General features: G+C 43.4%; 1 protein-coding gene across 3 annotated transcripts in view; it reads left to right on the forward strand.

The window, feature by feature from the left end:
- Positions 1 to 19,917, forward strand: part of LOC104138483 (netrin receptor DCC) — a 608,580-nt gene that overhangs the window by 225,637 nt on the left and 363,026 nt on the right. The window lies entirely within an intron of this gene.

Here is a 19,917-nt window from a genome sequence, read left to right on the forward strand (position 1 = left end):
TTTAAAGTGCTTGTGTAGGTATATGACAGAATGAATAGGAATAGACATTATTGGGTGTCTGAGAATGTTTGTGCTTCACGTTGACTTACCAAATACCTTTGTGAAAGATGTTGGGGTGTGAAGTTTTAAAGGGGTCTCTTGCTTCTCCATTACTCTCTGGAATGGGTGTAGTGAGATCTTAATCATGTAATCACTGGAAAAAAAAAAAGAGCCTGGAAATCCTTGAATAAAAGGTATGAAGAAACCCAAGGTTAGTTAATAACTAATGTTAATGAGAGTGAACTAGACTTCAGAATAATTTTCTTTAGGATCATTAAGAATTTCACCAGATCTAAGGGTGTACTTTTCTGTTCTCTACCTCCACTTCTGTATGGAGGGAGCTGTTGAGTGTTGCTAGAGGCCTCTAGCAGACCTTGCAAAGAATGCTGTGGTTGCCTGGTATTGATACAGATGGAGGTGGACTTCCTGTAAGTACCCATCCAGAGGTGCTCACTTAGTATCCCTGAGGGGGAAAAAAAGAGGCCAAAGTAAAGCCATTCCTTCTTTTATGCTGTGGAAAGGAGTGGTAATTATGGCATTTGGTGCATAGATGAGCTTATGGACTTGTTAAAAAGGTTTTGGTTATGCAAAGGAGAAGAGTGGATTTATGTAAAAGGAAAAAAGAAAAGACAGGTGCTGGTGAAGCGCTCAGTCTTACCTGGCTGCACCCCGCACAGCCCATCGGGGAGAGGTATGCCTTTCTTGAGGTCTCCAGGCACCTAGTCTGTGTGCACTCCGTTCAAAAACACGGCAGGACAGAAAGACTAATGTGGAGATGGAGAGAAAATGAAACTCAATTTAGGAGCTCTGCAACTTTTTGCTGTCTAGTGCTTTGCTCAACCCTTACATGGGGCTGGTGCCCAGGTAGCTGTTCTCTTGGCTGGTCTCTGGTATTGTTCATGAACTCGGTGCCCTTTCTTGTCTTAAGGTCCTTTAAAGTGAAGGTTATTCCCCTCCCCCCCCCACCCTAAACTGGCTCTACTAGCCAGGAAACATGTTTTCTCATGGTACTTGACTACAGTAGGCAGTAGGAGTCCTTACCCTTTGTCAGCTTTAGCTCTTCCCCAGTCTACCTACCATTTCTTTTTCTCTCTAAATCTCTGTGGGCAACTGAGTCTTCCGTGGTAATCTGGAAGCTCTGTTAACTGAATCCCCTTGGCAGTGTGCCCCTGCCCTGGGCTGAGTCTTGTGCAAAGTGATGGAGAGCCCTGCAGATGCAACCTTCTGGCAAATGCTGGCTCTGCAGGCTCCCACCAACAGGGATTTGTTACTACAAGATAGTTTGGCCTTGATTTGGTTATTGGCAACCGGTAACTAATAAAATCTCTCCAATTACTCTCTAAGTGAATGCACATATGTGACTGTTCCCTGTAGGTTTTTTATATCTGTTGTGCTGTGCCCAAATCTGTAATTCTGAGCTTTTCACATGAGGAATTGTCCTGTGCACAGCAGATCCTGATCTTGTACCCCTGCAGCAGTGGTGGAAAGCTTGGAGGAAGAGATAGACTTAGTCTATTCAATTTTATTAGTCCTTCCTGTTTCAGCCAAGATTCCTTCATTGAAAGGAGTGAAAAGGTCAGCAGGCAATCAGCACAAACTGGAACAGAGGAAATTCATTGCAATGGTAAAAGAATCCTCTGTTTTTCCTGTGGAGTTGGTTGAACACTGAACCAGGTTGCCCAAACAAGTTATGAAGTCTGTCCTTGGGGATACTCAAAACCCAATTGGACGCAACCCTGGTCAACCTGCTGTAGCTGACCCTGCTTTCTGCTGGGGGGTTGGACTAGGTCTCCAAGGGTGCCTTCCCCAGCGTCAATGATTGTGTAAATTTTTGGTAAATGGCTCATATTATGAGGTGGAGTGCAAGATGTATAGCATTTAAAGCTGGCAACAAGTTCTCTAAGCAGAAATGATGTTTTGCTCTCTGAGGGACATGTATATTCCTGAGTGAGCAGAATTATTTTTGAGGGAGTTGCTGTGCGATGTTGGCAGAACATCATTGACTTAAGGCACTGGCAGATGGAAACATGGCAGAGGAAGGGAAAGAGGGTAAGAGGAGAAATGAAGGTCTTGCACTCCAGTATGTTATGTTAATCGTTGCTTGGCAAAGCAAACAAGCTTTCTATGTTCAGAAGAGTCTGCTTTCACAGGGATGGAGGAAGGGGATTGGACAGAATTTTGTTTAGTGTTGTAACAGTCAAAAGCTGAATCTTTCTGATCTATTGTATGATGAACAAGGTATCACTACTAGACAGAATGCATGTGGACAGCCTAATGCCTTCATCAAAAGGCAATCATGATGATATGTTAGACTGTGCTATCCTGATGAGGGAGAGAATGCGTTCATGTCAACAGCACGTATCCTCACCTCACTTGAGCTCCTACTCCTATGCAAGATTTCATTCTTGCAAGATTTTAAAGCAAGGATCATGAGCTTTAACATTTCAGGCAGGTTTGGATAGAGATTCATTCACTGAACTGCAGTCTAATCTTAGGTTGTGTCATTTTATAAAACCATGTCTGCTGATAGCATTTTAAGCACTTACAGTGCTTTTTGTCAACACGGAATACATCAGCATTGATGTCATTTGAGGTCAAGATCACCAAACCACTGATACGCATGGGGGCATACATCTATCTTGCAGTTAAGACTATGAACCTGATTTCATCTCCCTTTTTAAAGCATTAAGAGTCGATAAACCAATCACTGCTGGAACGGTCAACTTGGCTTAGAACAAACTGCTCGGGAGTACTGAAAGTGTGTCTCCCTTTTAAAACCCTTCTCCTTATATTTTCATGGCTTAAAGTCCCTTTGATAAAGAAAATGTAGTAAATGAAAACTATTTTTAAATCAGTCAATCTTCTGTATGAAGCCTGCCATGTACAAGAAAATACACTTTTTCTAAGAACTTCTCAAGGGTTCTTAAGGCCTTAACAGTCACCAGCTGTGAAAGTGTTCTTGGCTGAAATGGAAATGAGGGTGCTGAAGAGAAACTAAGAGCTGCTTCCTATGCTAGCACTGTATTAAAAGTACTAATTTAACAGGCTACTGATTATTGGTATTTCTAATAACTGGTAGGTTTTCAGATAGCAACCACACTATGCCATGTTATGTCTCTATTCCTACACTGTTGTAGGATCACTGCTTCAACAATTCTAGCTTTATATTTACCTGAAACATTGGTCTTTTGAGTGATGACAAAAAGAAGCCCAAGGTTAGTTTATACAGGAATCCTTGCACTTCAGTATCAAGCTCCTTGATGAAGACTAATTCTCTGATGTGTTCTCTTTTTTGGGGGGTCATATTGATTTATAACTAGAGAGAAACTTGCTGAAAATAACTTGCAGGTGTCTTTCTCCTTGTCCTGAAATGGATAAGGTGGATTACAGTGTCCTGGCTTTGCTGGTTGATAGCGTGTGCCTGGAGAAACAGAGGAACAGTGCAGCGTATCAGAATGATCTGCCAGAGTTCTCTGCCTGTCTCCAGAGTGGTCTCCATGTCAGTAAATCCTTGAGGCACAAGTAGTGTTTGTATGTTTAAGGGCCTTTTTAATGAGTTTCTTCCATAACGTGGTCTGTCCTAGCCTATATAGGCTTTTAGCATTTATTTCCTTGTTGGAGTATGTTGCCATCAATTCAGTCCCAGCTGAAATCAGAGGCTACTTTAGGAATAAAAAGTACCTAGGAAAAGCCCACTTGGTAAGGTAGCAGCAGGAACTCCATTCTGTTGTTTAAAGCTGATAGATGTTGTGTGGAGTGTCCCTGGAAGGGCAACTGGACAAGGTGATCTCTGCTGGAACCGAAGCAGAACATGCACTTTTAGTGTTGGAAGCTTAGTGTGTTAGTTTGAAGTAGGCTGAGGAGACCTTTTGAAACAAAAATGAAGAGATGGGATTTGTCAAGTAAGTTGAAAATGCATCCTGCCTGATAAAGTCAGTAGAGAAATGCAGCTTGCAAGTGTTGCCCTTTGGCCTCCTGAAAGACTATTTTTGAGAAAAGGTTTTGAACTATTGTTACGGCAGGTGTCACAAGATGGCTCTGTCATGTGTAGTCTTAACAGACTTCATTTTGGAAGCAACTTTTTAGTAAATTTTTGTACTGAAGGTGGGAATAGCAAGGAAAGAAAAAGGGGACATCTCAAGTTCCCACTGTGACTGTGTTTGTTCTAGGACTAAATTATGTGTCAAACAAGTTCCGTTTGGAATAAATGAACTTTAATCAGAGATTTCTCCTTCAACTGAAAGTCAACCCGTATGTTCACAATAGAAGTTGTTACTTGGTGGGCAATCAACTGAAATACAAAGATTTTCCTATCGTGATCTCTTAATGTTCTTAGCAATATTTTTAAATGGTGTTTGACACTGTTCATGTCTCTCTATTTGGGATAAGCCTGCTGCTCATGCTGTGGTTGATTCATTAGGATCGTGCTGCTGTCAGTGAGAGCCCTGCTGCTCCTCATCCCTGGAGCATACTCAGTCACCTTAATTGGGTGCTCAGACCAAATTAAGACTACTGCTGATCCAGGGTAAGTCTGCTTAAATCCAGGGAGTATTTTATAACTGTGCAGTAAGAATCAAAACTGGGTCTTAGCTGTGTACCTGTCTAGACAAAACATCTTTAGTTACCGAAGAGGAAAGGTGTCTGAACTTAAAAATGCGTCCTTATATATAGCCATGGTATGTTGTGTCATACTGCTATTTCTGTAACAGCACTGTCAGATTTCAAATAATAAAGAGCGGTTACTACGACCTTGTTGAACCCAGGGTTAAAATCTTCCAGAGGAGGAGAAATAAATTTTTATCCCTATTCAATGTTGGAACATTGTTTTCCTAAATTATTTTAAAGGTATTTTAAATCCACTGAAAATTAAAATCTATTTATGTGCATACAATGTCTAGGAAATTAGAATACTAAGGATTACTACTTTGTAATGTTTTAGGATTTGAATAAACTAAGGATGAAGATAAACCGTTCAGTGACTTGAAACGATATCACTACTAAAACTGAGACAAACAAAGGAAGCCTATTATACCAGAATTGTAGAAAATGCTGTGTTGGACAGAGTAAAAGTGTGGATTCAAGTGTTGCCTCTCCTCCTGTGTCTCGTTCCCTAAACCTCTGATAGTCCCTTTTTTGTAAAGGAGGAAAATAGCTTTCAAGTTATACCTCCCAAACCATTAACTTCTGTTTTTATTCATACAACAACTGAAATCAAACAGAATTGACTTAATCTTTTTCATTCTTATGACTCCGTAAACCATAATAAAATCTCACTAGTAAGCAAAACTGAAACACTCTACTTCCTTCTCAGATGCATTTGGGAGCTCCAACAATTGATTTTCTTGATAAATAGTAAAATAAGAGATGCAGCTCTTAACCTTGTGGAATAGATAATACAGCTGGGAAACTTAGATCAACGTATAGCCACTAGACAGTAAATTCAGTGACAGGGCTATACTTCTATGAACTTTTGGCCAATGGATTTCTCTCTAGTATGCCTTTTTATATAGAGAATTTTTAATCTGCTATAAAGGTCTGAGTTGACATAGTTCTGTTGGGTATTGTGTTTGTGGCTGCAGTAAGTATAGACGTGTGCTTAGTGCCCGCAGTGCGTACTAGTGCATGGGCTACCACTAGGGACTTGATCAGGAAGTGGTTAAGTTTGGGGTCTTAAGGACAAGCTGATTTTTTGAATTCTTTTTTCCCTGCATGGCCTGATAACGTATGCCTATGGGACCACTTTTTACATCACTTGATGACCTATAGTGCTTAATAGTGTTTTTGCTTAATGGAACGGCCAATTCTTGAATGTTCACTTTATGCTATTACTGTTTAATGTTCCATTGTTATATTTGTAAGATCTACATGCACCACTCGCATGCACAAATGTATACTCTAGCTCACTGTTAAAGCTCATTAGCAATTTTGTAATAAAACTAAAAACAGATCTGAAACCTGAAAGGAAATACTAGGAAATCAGATAAAAATATGACTTCCTGCATGCTGCTCTCCCTTTTTGTCCAGATTTTTTTCTGTTGCCTTGTGCACTAGACACTTGGGGAACTAAGTGTATTTCCCTTCCTTCCCCCTGCCCAAACAAAGGGAGATAACCACAAAACCCCAACTGAACATATTATCTAGTAAGGTAGTTGTTGGCCTTTGTGGCCACTGATTTGTTTTATGGTTATTTTCAAGGGGATTCATGGTTACCGATTTGACCATATAAGGTTAAAAGGTATGGGAAATGTTAGTTTTGTATGACCGCTCTTGATCTTGAAAATGTGTGGTCGGCTCTGAATTACTTCCCTAATTCTTCTATGTCTTTGGCACAACTTTAAACTTGTAGAACTTGACAGACTTCTTCAGATGTCCCATGTACAGAACTGATAGAGGTGGCTTTCTTCTCTGGTAAGCTGACCAGATCTCACAGGAGAGCTGTAGGTGGTGATTTTATGTAAGCAGCAACTTTAACATGAAAGAAGGCAAGACACTCCTCTCTGTATTGCTTCACTCTTTACTTGACAGGTGGCCAGCAGAAGACTTTGATCTTGAACAGCCACTTCAGTGAAACTTCCAGAATAAGTGATTGACTCCTGAGGACTGGCTGTACTTCATCATTGCAGTTGCCATCAGGCACCAGCTGGTTTTTGAAGACAATTAGCAAGTTTTGGGGCGACTCCCAGTGCCAGGAGACACAAATGTGACAGCAGACTTCTGCTCCATCACTTAAAATGCCAGATCTGTTATGCTGAACAGGCCAAAAAAAAAAGTGAAGAAGTCTTAGTGTTCAGAGCCAGCCATCTAAGTCTTTGTGGCAAAGAATAAGATGGAAAGTGGACTTGGATGACTACAATTAAAGAGAATGTTGAACATTTTTATCTAAGTATAGTTATTTAGATCTATTATCTAGATACAGTGTAATTACTCAAATATTTTGCTCAACCTTTGCTTTAAATGTAAGTGCTACTTAAATATTTAGCAATAACAAAAATATGCCAGTTAAGCACTTTGTTATAATTATAACATGTAATTAAGTCCCCTTAAATGTACTAAGAGTCCTGTGTTTTGGAGGTGCCTTGGTAATGAGGGCAAGGAGAGGCATGTCTGTGACAGCCCCCACCTGCATCCAATTAATGCAGCATTCTGGCTTTTGCTCACTTCTCTATTCTAACTCTTTATACTATCTCCCTATTCTTCTTTTTCCTTTTTTGTTTTTTCCACAGAAACTAAACCTTTCTAGCATTGTACCTTTCCACTAAATGTAGCCTGGCCTGTTGCCTTCTCCACCTTTGCACTTTCACCAGTGCAAATTGGGAATAGCTCCACTGAAGTCAGTATGTTCTACTGGTCATAGAATTACAAGTGAAGAATTAGGCCATGGCTAAAGATATGTGTCTTGGTTAGTATTGCACCTTGTGCTTAAGTGCCTAAAGATCAACGCAATAATTTGTAGAAATGCTTTCATCAGCTTCTCAATTTTATTTTTGTTGTTGGTACTTCAGAATTAATTTAGGACTTGACTTGGAGCAGCAGCCTCCCAAGGACTGGAAGATTGCTTCAGTGTGACGGATCTCTTGATGTGTGTCCATGCACATTGCTCTTGGGTAAACTTTCTTTCAGGAACAGGAATAATTAACTGTATATGTAACACAGAAATATGAAGCTATCTGTTCATTTGTATTAATGTTGCAGTACTCTGGGACACCCAAGTGAGCCTAGGCATGCTCAGGTGTTGGTGCCTATCCAGCAAAGCTGCTCAGCAAACTTGCTTTGGGGTTGATAGCCATCAAGGCATTGCTCTGTTCCTCTCCCCTCTGAATGTTGAGTAAAAACCTGGTACTGCTTAACATGTTTTGAGCTAATCATATCATTTCATGTGCTTAGCTTCCACTTTTAGCAGAGCAAAGGTATTCAGGAAGCTTTTGGCTACAGTATCACAGAATGGTTGAGGTTGGTTGGGACCTTTGGATATCCCCTGGTCCAGCTCCCCTCCTCAAGCAGGGTCACCTAGAGCATGTTGCCCAGGACTGTGTCCAGATGGCTTTTGAATATCTCAAAGGATGGAGGCTCCACCACCTTGTTGTTTCTTGTGCTCTTATCAGTCCATTCAGCTCTGTCCTTTCTTTGTCTCTTACCTCCTCCCTCAGTTGTAATTGTCTTTGGACAGGGGCTATGAGCTTGTTTTGTATGAAACTTGAAACACTTGTGGCCTCTCTTGTGACCGAGGCTCTTATCCACTACTTGAGTTTGTCATGTAGTTCTTCATGGATTATTGAGTCTGTAACCTCTGAGCCAGGGATCATGATGCAATGCAGTGAGACCACCTGCCAGCTGACTGAGGTGTCCATGCAGCATAGCTCTTCCTAACACAGGTGGGAGGGTACTGCAGTGGAGCTAATTAGTCCTGTGTCTTGCTCTGTATGGCTAATTAGCTCAGGCTTTGTGTTGATGCTAGTTGTGCTAGCTCGGAGTCTCTTTGTGGTGCTGCCATGTGCCTTCGTGGCATGTGACATATCGTGTGGATATGCTTTCGTGTCTGTTTGTCCTGTTGCTCTGCTTCTTGACTGCTCTTCTGAGAGCTCCTGTGTTGGAGGTAGTGAATTGGAATAAAGACGCTGGTGTGGCACTCAACAAGAAACAAATTGGATACCTCCCTTTTTGCACCTCTGTGTGTTCAGACTCGGGCAATTATGGAATCTCTGGTACTCATGACACCTAAATACCTATGATGAAATAAAACCTTTGTAATTACTTTAAATGGATGTCACTGAGTTGGCAATCACTTTGCTCGTGAAAAAGGAGGTTTAAAATTCGTTAGCAAAGGAATCTGTCTCAGCACACTTGTACTGTGGTCGCTTTCAGCCCTGGGCTTACTGACCTCAGGCGTGGCGTTGTTCCCCGGTAATAAACCGCTGGAGTAGCATTTTTCTGTCTCATTGACCCATGGGGGGAAGCTGCCTGTTGTCCTTGCAGCTCTGTGCAGGGCTGCTTCGAGGTCTGCAAGAGATATGCCATCTCTCCAGGCACTGGGAGAGCGCAGGGCCTGGCTGCTGAGAAATGCTCTGTGGGACTTCCCACCACTACCCTTCCCCTTTTTTCTACCCTTGTACCACATATAAATGGAGTTTTAACTGACAGACTTTGCTTATGAGAAAGGTTTTGCTTTTGTTCTTAATATCTGGTGGAGATTTACTTGGATTGAACTTGAGATTGGATTGAAGGAGCAGCCCTGGTTAGTGAGGGTGTGCAGTTTAAGTGAATTAAAAGAACGGGGCGTAGGAGATCCTAGGCAGCAGTGAGGGAGATCAGCTGGTAGATCATCTGGCTAGTGTACCTTCCAGGAGAGAGCGCTCCCTGCAACTCCTTCGCTGATGGTCTGTCTGTTCTGGTTTCACAAGTCCGAAGTGACACGGTCTCTCCAGCCTCTCTTGGGACTGTTTGCTGCAGTCTAATGGATCTGTCGGGGTGTTTTTCTGGAAATTAAATCTGTTTTCTTCACGTCAGCCTTTATCGTACTGGATGAGGGTGCTGAGGGGTATAAGGCTTTACATGTTAATTTGTATTCCCAAAGAAGTTAAGCATTCATTTTCACATTTGTGATGCTTTTTCCTAGAATTGGTGTAAAAGTACCTTTTTAATTTACTCATGTTCCTCAACCCACTGTGGCAGAACAGGTGATAATTAATGCAATAAATTTGGTGAGGGGAAAAAACCTTCATGGTTCTCACCTTCGCAGCACCTGTTGCTTGTCTGAGACTTAAAGTTTTTTGCTGTTTTTTTCCCTCTGGCTCCTCTCCCCCCTCAGCTCCATCTTGGAGGGCAGATGGTGGCCAGGCTGGGCTGCCGAGCCAGGCACTGTGTCCGTCGTGCCTCCAGCCCTCCTCACCTCTGGCTCTATAATCTACGTTTTCAAGGGCTCTAGATTTACCAGGTTTTATAGTCAGGAAAGGCAGACAAGGAGAAAGCAGGACTGTCACACCTTGTTTTGCAGGGGGTTAAGTCTTCCTTTTGTGTTTCTGGTGAGACCTGCTCGGGGTGGTGTGTAGGTGCCTCAAGCGCATTTATCAGTCCGCTACAGTATGGTTTGGAGGAACAGAAGCAATGCAGTCAGAAGTGATACTGTCTCAGCTGTACAAGTGGGAAAATAAAAGACTAAAGAAATGCAGTCAAAGGGGAGCTTACTTCTATCTAGATGCTGACATATAAATTTACTAGCATGAAATTCATGCTCAGCTGCTGTCTGACCATGGGGGCAATGAAAGTCCAAAGCTACAGCGGCTTTGACCTCTGTGTTTCCTTGGGGTCTGCCCACTCGGCTCCTGTGCGTGCTGCCTCGGCCCCGGGGGGCTGCGTGTCTCCCTCCATCCTTGCTCAGTGGGAAACAAGGCAGTTGGCTGCCTTTCTCCCCTCAATGCCCGTGGCACTGTGTGTTCCCCAATGTGCTTGGTCCGTGCAGCAGGATCAGGCCCTACCTGGGGTGCTGCTGGGGCCCTGGTCCAAGAGGAGTTGCCCCTACTTGTCTGCACGGTGCTCTGGATGTTAAAATATTCAGCTGGTTTAAACAGACACAGATATCATAAGTCCCTTTTTTCTTAATGTGATCGTGGTTTTCCACCAACAGTCTCATCAATGCCTTATGGCACAAAGTATCAAGAAACTTTCTAGAGCGCCGGATGCTTACCTGTTGGCATGTATCCGCTTTAATAACAGTTTTGAGGAGGTTCTTGAAGCTGTTCTTCCGGGTAGTAAAATAATTATCAAAAAGGTTAAAATGTTGACATTTTGCATGCATTTCTAATACAGAAAAAATAGGACTTTTTCCTGAGGAAAGCTAGGATAAGGCTAAAAACACTACTCTATCTTCTCAAATTATAAAAGAGCAAAGAGCTGTTTCTTTAGAAATGCCTGACTACCTTTGCTGAAGTGTATATAGACTCCCCCCCCCCCCCCCACTGAACTGCCTTAACTGTGAGCAGTTCAGTATAATAATTCAGTACTTGCATTTCAAACCCAGCGTCTGTAGTGTTTTGGGTAGCTGGATATGGCACTTAGAGCCGTGTTTGCAGTGAGCCTACGCTGGAATTGCTCACCCACCATACCCTGAACATTAGAGACTTGGCTCTTGGAATAGTGTTTATAATGATGACTTGGATCCTAAGCTTTGTTTACAGTGAATGGGGAGAATTAAATGCCAGAGAGATCTGTAGGAGCTAGCATGTTGAGTATGCCTAGAGTAGCTGAGGAGCATGTCTGAACTCCCTTCTCCTTCCCTGGGCTCTAGAGCTGGGGACTGCCTTGAGTAGTTAACATAACATATCTGGGCATAGATAGATGGATCATTTGTATTAGTGTTGTGAGAGGAAGAAGTAGCTCTGTGTGGCTTTTTTTGAGGTTCTTGCTAAGGAAACGGGAGATATGTAAGTTTTAGAGTTGCTTTGCCAGAGGGGGGGTTTGAGCCCATTGCACCCATTCCCCATCAGAATCTCTCAACTGTTAGGTCAGTCAGCAAAAGATCCTTCATTATCCTTCTTACTGAAATCAGCACGCAGCCCAGCCAAAAATGCCAGTTCATGGGAGTTTAGGATGGGGTCCTTTCCATATATTTTTTAATGGAAGTGGCTGGAATCGAAGAATATGGTGCTGTCTGCAGGTGTGCTCCTCATGTGCTGGTCATCTCAAGGAGCCTCTGCTCAAAGTGTTGGAAGAGTTGGGTCAGCCAGAGCAGGAAAGCTTTGGGATATACTCAGTAGCACAGTCTTAGGCACTGAGGTATGTTTTCTGGTGACAGCTTAGGCATCTATATCCATTTCATTTGCTTAAGTGGATCCCACAGAGTGGTTTTGGCTCACTGGCTGCTTAATTTAGCTGACTAAGGTCTGAGAAAACTTATTCTTTAGATGCCCAAATGCTGTTTTGCCTGTGGTATTTTTCTGATCCCTGTTTGGATGAGTGTGCAATGCATTTCAGAATGAATACAAATGTGGCAGACTTTAAAGCATCTCCACGTGATTTAAGTTTGCTTTCTGCCTGACATCCCTGCTAGTAAATCTCCAGGAATTGCTTGGGAAAAGTAAACATGAAACACTGAACAAGCATCATCAGTTAAATAAAAAATGTAAAGGCATTCTCAGTAGCCTGTGCTTTCTATACTTTCCAATAGGTCTTCACTATTTCTTGGGGGTTCTTTTTGGTTTGCTTTGTGTGTGTGTGGGGGGGGTGTGTTGTTTTTTGTGTGCTTGTGTGTTTTTTAAACTTTTGTCCCTAACGAAGATGTAGCCACCTCCAGGGATTTCCTTAGGTTAATTTAATTTTGTGACTTGGAACAATCTTGTGACCACCTTGAATGCTCTCTTGTTTCCAGTTTAACCTTTTTAATGGTTTCTTGACCTTGCTTACTTGAAATCTATACACGTTTCTGCGGTGATGTTTAATAAGATGAGAGAAGCTGTTCACAACTCTCTCATTTGTCCTTGGTGACCTCTGTTGGGCAAATGAGAAATAGGTCAGTTGTGATGCCGCGGTGTCACTGCAGGGGAGAGATTTAAATTAGCTGAGTCAATCTTCAAGTTTCAAAAAACCACATCATTCAAGCAATTTAATTAGAACAGGTCAGATTTCTGCACCCTAGTTTGTCCCTGTGTCTAAGAGGAGTAGATGGTGTATGGGCTAGTTTGGGATTTGATTGACATGAAGCAGTAAGGAAATGTAGGTCTCCAAACTTCTCCGTGTGCTGTGATTGATGTTGGATGATTACTGGTTTACGAGCTAAAATATATAATTCTTAAACCTTCTTATTCCATATTTACCAGCAGATGACATAGTTCATCCCTGACAGGGGACTGAATGGATGACACGTAGGTCTCTTCCACCTCTAATCTCCGATTCTATGCAAACCTTTTGCATGTAAATTAGAGGCATGTTTTATATTCGTAAGTGGAAAAATACTCTTGAAGAGCTTTCACTTTGAAAAGATTATAATGATTAGCATTTATTATGCTGTTGTTTTCATGCAAAAACAGAAAATCCTGCCCAGATTTTACTCAAATTGAACTTTTGTGCCTTGCATAATAGCCCTGCTTTAATTTGAATAAGATTCAGAATAAAGTGGCCTGATAAGAAGTTAAACACTATAGAGAGAAAAATCCTAATGTAAGCTGCTAAATGCATGTGTTTTAATACACAGGCACAAATGAGGATGTTTACAAGTAAGTGGCATCACAAAGGGCACACCAAAAAGTCTAGGGAAGAAAAGCAATTTAATGGAGAGCAAGATGTTAAGTTTCTTAATTTTCTCTACAGCAATAAAGTCTAGTGAAACAAGGTGAGTGATTGCATTCATTTTATTACAGCGGTTCCCACTAGTGTGGCTAGAGCTAAGTCTGTCAGCATTTCCATTATAAACTCTGTTTTCATGGGTTTATAACTCAGCCCTAAAAGCTCACCTGGGCTGGTGTCTGGCATCCAAGATCTTAACTCGGAAATAATTTGCACGTTTGGAAAATAATGTCTTTGGCTAGATCTAAATTAAGTAGGGATTCTGAAATGGACGTTGCCTCTCTCTCTCGACACTAACACTGGTGAACTTGCATAAAACTTTTAAGACGTCGTTTTTGAGTTGCTTTCTATGTTATCAGTGACTACAGTTATTAGCCAGATCTTTATCGCAGGAAAATCCAGGGAGAGAATCATGCCTCCAGCTGGGTTAGCAGTGAAAGTAAAAGTACAGCAGGGATGTTTTAGTTTCACCTAATTTGGTTTTCTCACTTTATTTCCCTCTTTGTGTTATTTAAAGCTAATTTGGACCTTGATACTTTGTGGTGTGCATTTACCCAGTTTATGGTATGGGGAGGGAATGACTCTGCTGGGCTGGCCCAGCCCGACCTGGCAGATGATGAGTTCCTGGGCACTGGACTCTGCTCTGGTGCTATACTAAAGCCAGGAAAGCCAAGTAAGCAGCGATGTCCAAAAACGTGCTGTGGCCTCATTGAGGAGCAGTGTCCCGCCAGGCCAGGGGGCACGGAGTCCCCTCAGAGCGATGTGGAGACATGTATTATGTCCTGAAAGGTGTTAAGGGCAGGGAGTTATTGAGTAAAGAAAAATCACAGCTATTGATTTGCTTTCTAGCAATAGCTATTTGACAAACTTGAATTTCTGAACTGAATTTGCAGAAGATAGAAATGATATTTTGATCACTTATGTGAGGCAGAATAGGGACATAAATTACTTGCTGGATCGTTTTTTTTTCCCTAGCTTTATTCTGACTATGTGAATACGCAGAGTCCTTAAATTAAGGAATGTCCTTAAATGGGATGTGTGCCAAATCACTGTTCTAGATATTTAGAATTTAATACTTAACATGTAAAGGAAACTTCCAAGAACTTTCAGTCTAGTATATAAGAAAGCTTGCAGTGTTTAGGAACCTTAACACAGAATGTGGGCTTACCTGGCTTGAGGCAACAGCACACGCTTTTTTCTGCTGCTTGAATATTAAGGAATTGTGTGTTGGACCCCGGATAGCTGTGAAATGGACTATAAAATTATGAAATTTAATTGATTGCTTTTTGTGTTGTCTGGGTGTAGAATCTGAGATGCAACTGTTTCAGCTGCTTCCACAGTTGGTAGAACTAGAAATAATTGATTTTTAAGGGAGGGGGGACAAATTCTCCTTCAAATTGTTTCCAGAACCTGTTCCTTTAAAATTAAACCAAAACTAATGAGTTTTTTGTCTTGCTTGGTGTGTGTTAGATTTGTTCATTGATGTACTACACTGCGATTAAACATTTAATTCTTTGTTTATTGGCAGCAGGAGTGGCAGCATCCGGAGCTGATTGAAATCAATGTAAATATGTTGTAATCTGTCTCTTCTCCTGATGATTTGAGATTCAGAAGGAAATGATTCTGTGCTCATTTGAGGCCACCAATAATTTGGCCAACTTCTATCAGAGAGAATTTTTATTCCTCTTTGCCTGTCTCTTTTTGAAATGCTTCCTCTTGGTCTCTGAATCTGTAGCCTGAGCTTTATTAACCCTTTTTAAAATGTCTTTATCCTTCATTATTGATGGATGGAGTGAGGAGCAGCTGCTGGAACCAGGTTCACCCTGGGAGTTTTTCTTTATTCCTTAAGTCCTTTCCAATTACTGAATTTCTCCCCTAAGCTATTAGCCTCTCTTGTCTGAGGGACACATTACAACAAAGAACTTTTAGGAAAGTAAAAATGTTGTCTATCAGGACCAAACCCTTCAGAGTTTGGCAGTTCCACGTTCACAGCTATTCTTTCAACAGCGTTTCATTTTACTATGATTAAAAACAACCAGTAAACCATGAATATCAGGAGGACGATAACAAGAGGCCTGAAAGCGTACATGGTGAGAAACAATTTATTTCTGCGAGGACCTAGTTAAAGCTGTCTCTGGGGACTGCTAAACTTTATTGTCAGATGACGCAGTGATTGGTGTTGCAGTTTAATGGTCTTATAGCCTAAAACTTGTGTTCTGGAGTCTGGATCAACAGGGCATGCCTCCAGGCTGTGACTAGGTGATGTGTGGGCTGAAAATCGGAGATAATCCGTCAGGTGGGATGCTTAATCAACACGGGCAAGCAAAAATGTGCCTGCTGTGGTGTTAGAGGAGCAGGATTCACAACAGAGAGCTTGCTTTAGACACCACCGCAGCAACGCGACTGGTATCCAACCTGCCCCAGTCTTGTCCAGGTTGTCCTGTGGGATTGGGAACCCCCCTGCTCCTGCTGCTTCAGGATGGTGGTTACAAGAGGCACCAGGAAGCTGACCTCCCTGGCTCTGCCAGGGAGCAGGTCATGCTGGAATTCCCCGAGTTACTTTTTCTAGCTTTTTCTCAAACTGTGGTGCAAAGGACATGTTTTCTTGTGTTTCACTTTCCTGAGGTCAGTTCTCATCTGTGCCAATTGAAGAGAAAATGCTTCACAGCCTGTACTACTAGTGCAAGAAAAATCCTCTGGGTTTGGCTTTGCTTTGCCCCAGCCAGACTCTGCTGGGTCATTGTTTAGATACCTGAAAAAAATCATTGGAATAGGACAAGAGGCTTTAAAGGAATGGAAGGGGTTACTAGGAAGGGATGCTTCCTTCCTTTTGGGCTAACCCAGAAGAAATTCCTGGTTAAAATAAACCAACCTGCTAAGTAAAAGGGTTTTAACATTCCTATTCTAAGATAAACAGGAACTATATTACAATGATATCCTTTCATATGAATTTCTGATGAAGGTAGAAGTCTGACAAAACAATCTCATTTCCAGTATGAGAAAAGAAAACAAAGTGGTGGAACAGACCTGCCAAAGGTAGAAACTTGTTCACTGAGGCCTCTTCAGGGACCTACTTAAGGGAATCTCCTGGGGTAGGGCCCTAGAAGGAAGAGGGGTCCAAGAGAGCTGGTTAATATTCAAGCGTCACCTCCTCCAGGCTCAGGATCAGTGCATCCCTCTGAGGAAGAAGTCGAGCAAAGCGGGCAGGAGACCTGCATGGATGAGCAAGGAACTCCTGGCAAAACTCCAGCAGAAGAAGGAAGTGTACAGAATGTGGAAAAGGGGACGGGCCACTTGGGAGGAATACAGGGACGTTGTCAAAGTGTGCAGGGATGTGACAAGGAAGGCTAAGGCCCAGTTGGAATTAAATCTGGCAAGGGATGTCAAGGACAACTAGAAGGGGTTCTTCAAAAACGTCAATAGCAAAAGGAAGACTAGGGAAAACGTGGGCCTGCTGCTGAATGGGGCGGGTGCCCTGGTGACAAAGGATACAGAGAAGGCAGAGTTATTGAATGCTGCCTTTGTTTCAGTCTTCACTGCTAAGGCCAGTCCTGAGGAATTCCAGACCTTGGGGACAGGAGAGGAAGGCTGGAGAAAGGAAGACTCTCCCTTGGTGGAGGAGGATCAGGTTAGAGATCTTTTGTCCAAACTTGACATCCATAAATCCATGGGCCCTGATGGGATGCACCCACGAGTGCTGAGGGAGCTGGCGGATGTTATCGCTAGGCCACTCTCCATCATCTTTGAAAGGTCCTGGAGATCAGGAGAGGTGCCTGAGGACTGGAAGAAAGCCAATGTCATGCCAGTCTTCCAAAAGGGCAAGAAGGAGGAGGCAGGAAACTACAGGCCTGTCAGCCTCACCTCCATCCCTGGAAAGGTGATGGAACAGCTCCTCCTGGAGGTCATCACTAAGCATGTGGAGGACACGAAGGTGATCAGGAGTAGTCAGCATGGGTTCACGAGGGGGAAATCATGCTTGACCAATCTGATAGCCTTCTATGACGGAATGACTGGCTGGGTAGATGAGGGCAGAGCAGTGGATGTTGTCTTTCTGGACTTCAGCAAGGCTTTGGACACTGTCTCCCATCACATCCTCCTGGGTAAGCTCAGGAAGTGTGGGCTAGATGAGTGGACAGTGAGGTGGCTTGAGAGCTGGCTGGCTGGCCGAGCTCAGAGGGTTGTGGTGAATGGCGCAGAGTCTAGTTGGAGGCCTGTGGCTAGTGGTGTCCCCCAGGGGTCAGTCCTGGGCCCAGTCTTGTTCAACATATTCATCAATGACCTGGAGGAAGGGACAGAGTGCACCCTCAGCAAGTTTGCTGATGATATTAAACTGGGGGGAGTGGCTGACACACCAGAAGACTGTGCTGCCATTCAGAGGGACCTGGACAGGCTGGAGAGGTGGGCGGAGAGGAACCTCATGAAGTTCAACAGAGGCAAGTGCAGGGTCCTGCACTTAGGCAGGAATAATCCCATGCACCAGTACAGGCTGGGGACTGACCTGTTGGAAAGTAGCTCTGCAGAGAAGGACCTGGGAGTGCTGGTGGACAACAAGTTAAACATGAGGCAGCAGTGTGCCCTTGTGGCCAAGAAGGCCAATGGTCTCCTGGGGTGCATTAGGCAGAGTGTTGCCAGCAGGTGGAGGGAAGTGATCCTGCCCCTCTCCTCAGCCCTGGGGAGGCCTCACCTGGAGTCCTGTGTCCAGTTCTGGGCTCCCCAGGACAAGAGAGACATGGCACTCCTGGAGAGAGTCCAGCGGAGGGCTACCAAGATGATTAGAGGGCTGGAGCCTCTCTCCTATGAAGAAAGACTGCAAGAGCTGGGCCTGTTGAGCCTGGAGAAGAGAAGATTGAGAGGGGATCTCATCAATGTGTCCAAGTATCTGAAGGGGGAGTGTCAAGAGGATGAGGCCAGTCTCTTCTCCGTGGTGCCCAGCAACAGGACAAGAGGCAATGGGCAGAAACTGAACCACAGGCAGTTCCATCTGAACCTGAGGAAAAACTTCTTCACTGTGAGGGTGACAGAGCACTGGAAGAGGTTGCCCAGAGAGGTGGTGGAGTCTCCTTCCCTGGAGAAATTCAAAACCCGTCTGGACGTGATCCTGGGCAATATGCTCTAGAGGCCCCTGCTTGAGCAGGGGGGTTGGACTAGATGATCTCCAGAGGTCCCTTCCAACCTAAAGGATTCTGTGATTCTGTGAGTGTTTTTTTTTTGTGCTCCAAACCTCAAGGTACTTTGACAAAGAGCTTTCATATGGATGCTTTTTGAGCCGCATGTTTAAACTGTAGTTTTCCTCTGATTAAGTGGTTATGTGAAAGTACTACTTTCTGACTAAACCATGTTTTTAATAGGTGTTGGGAGTTGTTTCTTTTTGTCACTGAAGTTGAAAAAACATGTTCAGTCATTTCTATGCATGTTAAAAGTGCAAGGCTAAGGAAGAGGGAGCTCTTCCAGTTATGCCCATGCGAACTTATGATAGTGGTGGCATGGTAATGGGTGTCCCTTAGTAGGGTCCACGTGGAGGTGGTGGAATGATCAAGTCCTACTAAGAGTAAGACTTAATTTGCTATTTGTGGTTGTATTGTCATGAATGGACTGGAGCCTTACAGTTGCTGGGAGGTCAGGAAGGAGCTAGACCTGCACAGCTGTGGAGATGTCTGATGTTACGCTGGCGTGTCTGTACAACTCCTACTCAAAGCATCACAGACTATTAATGAAATGAGTGACATGGAAGGAGGACTGAGAACAGGGTGATCTTCCTTCTGGTGAATTTTCAGGATGAGAGCAAAGAGCAAACAAAAAACCAGCAAAAACTTAACCTTTCAACTTCAGAGCCTGGCCAAGTATAGCCTGACAAGTACCAGTTACTTTTCAGAGAAGTAGGTTTAAAATGTTTTGTGAGAGCGTCTTTTATGCCATTTGTGTGATGGTGGAAGAAGGCATGAGGTGCCACTAGAGGGGCGTCTGGGGTTCTTTTGGATCCAGGGGTTAGCTGCACTGAGCTCAAGAGAGCATCACTTGTCCAATGTGAGAATGTACTAGAGCTAGGTGGTTAAAGCTAAAAGTATGGTATAGGTAGAAATAGAACTGAAAATATATATGCATATCAGAGCGCTACTGTTCAGTCACAGGTGCATGACATGACAACCACTCTCGCCCCTTGTGGGCCACCCTTCTGGTCTAGTTTTTCCTGGTTTGTCTAACAATGGGTGTACAGTACAGCGACTGCTCTTGTGCTTTATGGACCACCCCTTGGGTCTAGTTTCCCCAGTTTCTCCTCACCATGCCATTGGCATCGCATTGCAGGCCAGCTGATGGTGGGGCTGAGCGCTTACAAACATATGTGGCTTACTCCCTTTTACAGCCAGTCAGGACTGTGCCAGCCCCCAGCTATACTGAAGCTGTACAGCTCTCGGTGACAGCAGTGCACGTGTCCTCAGGTGACCTCGTGCTCAGCTCACAGCACTGTTTTGTTGCGGAAACGCACCCATTAACAGGCCCTTCTGCAGGGAAAGGCTCGCCAGCACTGAGATGTTTCTGGTGTGGGTCTGCAGATGTTTCTGGTGTGGGTCTGCAGATGTTTCTGGTGTGGGTCTGCAGATGTTT

This window comes from Struthio camelus, chromosome W, assembly GCF_040807025.1.
Source record: "Struthio camelus isolate bStrCam1 chromosome W, bStrCam1.hap1, whole genome shotgun sequence".
NCBI lineage: Eukaryota > Metazoa > Chordata > Aves > Struthioniformes > Struthionidae > Struthio > Struthio camelus.